We start from the raw sequence: 3,931 nt of genomic DNA on the forward strand, positions 1-3,931 counted from the left end.
GGGGAAATAACCTTTTATAGGACAACAGTCCCATTGGGGAAAAAAGGAAGAAAAGCTGAATAACACGACGTTAAAGTTTCAATAATAGTGAACTTGAGCTTTTCATGCAGACGTTTGACCTACAACGCACATCGGGGTTCTCCACACTCTGTCGGACCACATGCGGCATCCATAACGTCAAACGTGAACGATACTTTCAACGTACGAGTATCTTAAAAATCTTAATTTGATCGAAGTTTCTTTGTCTATTTACGTAAGAATCAATTAGTGAATTCTCCTATGAAAGATTGTTCTGACTACTCTTTTCATCACTTTCCTTTCTTTCGTCCAGTCTGCACCAGCGTCTAAGGTATAGCTGTGAAAAAGGATAATGATATACACATGCAATTTCAAAAATATAAAATAAATTAATAGTACTTAGTGAACTTTGAGTGTGATACCTGACACTGTATCATTCTTGAGACCTCTTCAGTTTCATTTGTAGATTTTGACTTTTATTTTTATTTTCATATTTTTACTCTTTTGAAATAAAAATATATGTGTTTTTTTAAAGGCTAGAGGGCGACCGAGAAAGACCTGGATAGATGGAGTCAGGGAAACATTAAACACCCACGGCATCCCCCTGTCTCAAGCTCTCCGGCTGACGACAGAGAGACGTCTCTTTCTTCCCGCGACACCCAAAAGGGTATAAGCGGCGGATAAAACTAAAGTAAAGTAAGTAAGAAAATATATTATGTGAATGTTCCTTGATGTGAGTAAAAGAATAAAGATGGAGAGAATTTTTCTTAATTACTTCAAAAATACCGCGCAATTACACGGTGGTTAAAGTACACCGATCGGCAAATATCGTGGAACATACTATAGTGCGGTCAAAAATTCGTGCGCAACTTGTTATCAAATACCTCCTCAACTATCGAACATAAAGTCTCCAGCTTTTGCACAGTGACCTGTATCAATTTGTCATTAACAGATTAATATTTTTGTATACACCTGTTAGCTCAATTCTAGAAATTTCATTTATAAATACTAATTTAAAAATCCCAGAGGGTGGTTGTTTTTTAAAACAGATTTTAAAAGGTTTACAGCTGGGGCAATATCGCTTTTAAAAGCAATTTGTCCTTTTTTTTCTAATTTCGTGGCAATGTTTATTGAACGCGTGGTTTGCTGTGAAAAATTCCATTTTCCGTGTGAAGGAGATTTGTAATATTTGATATAAATTCATGAAGAAAAGTTTTTTTAATCTAGCCTCAATATATGTGAAAAAATATGAATACGTTAAGACAAATTGATACAAACTGCTTTGCAAAATATGAATGACATTGATTCACCCGTTCAAGAGATATTTGAGGATAAGTCGCGCCACGAATTTTTGACCGCACAATAATTGAGCTCACGAGTGAGCCGGCAATGTCAGACATGAGGACCTTCTTGCCCTCACCGACATGGCCTTCATTTAATTGAACAATCTCAAATTTCAAAGGGAATCTGTTTCCCTGAGTGTCTCTCACAAATGTGATGTAAATTGTGTTTTACGGCGGTTTAAAAGTTATAATTGTATTTTCCCAAAAGTGAAAATGAAAATAAAATGAGAAATTCTCTCAATTATTTTTACGGGTGCACCTTTGAGTTCCGGATTTGTTTTCTTTCACAATTCAATAAACACCTTTTCCTATATGGGGGAAGCTCGCGTATGGGGATCATTTCTATTAGCTTCTTTGTCTCACTGTGATTACCCTGTCAAACAAGTCAGCTTTCGCACATGTGTACAAAATGTTTGATTTCTGTCAAACTTTTCAGTATACATGTACAGTATAGGCACCGAGAGGTTCCTCCCTGATCCATAGACTTAAGTCGTCAAACCTGGATCGGACAAGGGAACAGTGAAGGTGGAGAAGGTGATTTGAGTCTCCGCCCACTCCTGTTGTGGTTTTTGTTCAAGTGTTTAAGGCTTCCTGGCACCTCACAAAAAGGTTTTTGATGTGAGTTAGGAAAGTAAGTTTTTTGGCGAATATTATCCCAAGAAAGCGAGCCTGGTCCTAAATGGGAATCCTTCACCCATATAATGTCATATCAGGCTGTAGTACACGACTTCTGGAACGGCAGAAGGGAACAGCAATAGTCTTTGACGGGGGAAAACTTGAATGCATTTTCGTTCGCCCACTTTTAAAGTTTGTACAGCTGCACCCTGTAGCTGTCTTTCCAAAGTTCTTACTTGTGGATTACTAGAGATGAGCAGCGTAACAGAAAGTCGTCAACGTATAAAGAGCTGTGTGTTGTTTTGGAGGGCTTGAATTATGGAATTGATTTTTAATTTCAAATAGGAGAAGAGAAAGGATGCTTCCCAGAAGAACAGCTTCCTTCTGTTGATGGAAATGTGAAAGGGAAGACCCGACATGAACTTGGGAAGAACGGTTCTAAAGGAAAATGCCAACGAAGGCAGAAAGAAGACCGCCTTGGCGATAGTGAGGATGTCTCTAATAATCCCGTACTTCCATGATGTGTTAAAAGTTTTCTCTAGGTAAAAATAAAACAGATGGGGATCATGTGGCTTTCTGTGGCAAAGGACTCTCGTATAAAAGTCTCCTGGAGAACCAGGAGATCCAGAATGGATCGAGTTTTCCAGCACTGGAGACCGCTCAGCGAGCCCGTCGTCTCCAGAAACCACATGAGTCGCCTGCTCGTCTTTTTTTTACATTATTTTTCTTTGCATACACTGTTCTTTAAGGTCTTTGGTCTCTAGTTGGATGTTTGTGTGTGGTCGTTGTTTGATTTTGGAATTGGAATGGCAGTGGAAAGTCGCCAGACCTCTGGAAAGGTGTGCAACAGCAAGTCATGTCAGTGTAAAGGTTGGGAAGAAGTGTGAGTATTTCCGTAGGTAAGTGTCTAGTGATCTGGTATTGCCCAGTTCCTAGATGCATGATGTTAGTTTGTCACTACTTAATCATTTCAGTGAAAGGGGGGGCGAGTTTAGGATCAAATTTTCTGCACATAGAGTTATGACGTCACTGAAAGGGGGAAAAAAAGGGGGGGGGGAGGCGGATTCCATTGCGTGCGAAGAGAGGCATAGATCAGTCTTTAACCAGTTTCACTTCAATTTAATTGCAAAAGAATTTAAATTTATTGCCTTTGTTTGCTGTTATCATTTTGTTTAACATATCAAAAAAGGAGAAAAATGTAATGTTCGCGAGATGTCTAAAAATCCATTTAATCTCGAGAACTTATTCATCTACGCGCCATGCTTATTTTTCCCATAGTAATGCGGCTGGCGCAGTGATCCTGGTTAGTTTCTGCCACAGACATCTATTTTTAGTTTACGACGAGCTACAAATAGATCAATGATCTAATTAATTACCGTGGTTTGTGATAGCAGCTAATAATAAATAAACACATCACTGGTAAACCAGGGCGACGCAACGTGATCATGCTGAAAGCAATTCATCAAATTCATCATTTTGGTGTTTTTAAAAAAATCATCACTCTTAGTCTTAGCAGTTTTTATCTATTTATCCATAATTGTACAGCATTTACATCGAGAACAGTGATCGTGCTCGTCTGATGCCGATATAATGACAAACCCCGCAACATTAAAAACCCTTAAAATACAAGTTATTTTGTGGTTACACGGTAGCACAGTGACTAAATCGTTTACCTGTCATTGAAGATATCACTGATTCAAGTCCGGGATGATGCAATTTCTTTCTTTTTTTTAAAAATAAATTTGATTCTGGCCCCATTGTTTTGTTTCATTATAGTTTTGTTGTTTTCTAGTATACGTACTAATATTATTGTCCTTAATAACGATTATTACTGTTATAAAGGACAAACCATATTTTTCTGTCACTCAATGATGCCCTTATTGTGAGGTGGTGGTGTTTTTGTGTCCTTGTGACATTTTGATCCCCGTCAACTTATTACAATTATTTTTATAATA

At 38.0% G+C, this 3,931-nt stretch overlaps 1 protein-coding gene across 1 annotated transcript in view; it reads right to left on the reverse strand.

Moving 5' to 3' along the window:
• LOC101860427 overlaps positions 1–3,931 on the reverse strand; it is a 52,611-nt gene that overhangs the window by 2,308 nt on the left and 46,372 nt on the right. The gene's annotated exons all lie outside the window — the stretch shown is intronic.

This window comes from Aplysia californica, unplaced genomic scaffold, assembly GCF_000002075.1.
Source record: "Aplysia californica isolate F4 #8 unplaced genomic scaffold, AplCal3.0 scaffold00360, whole genome shotgun sequence".
Classification (NCBI taxonomy): Eukaryota; Metazoa; Mollusca; class Gastropoda; order Aplysiida; family Aplysiidae; genus Aplysia; species Aplysia californica.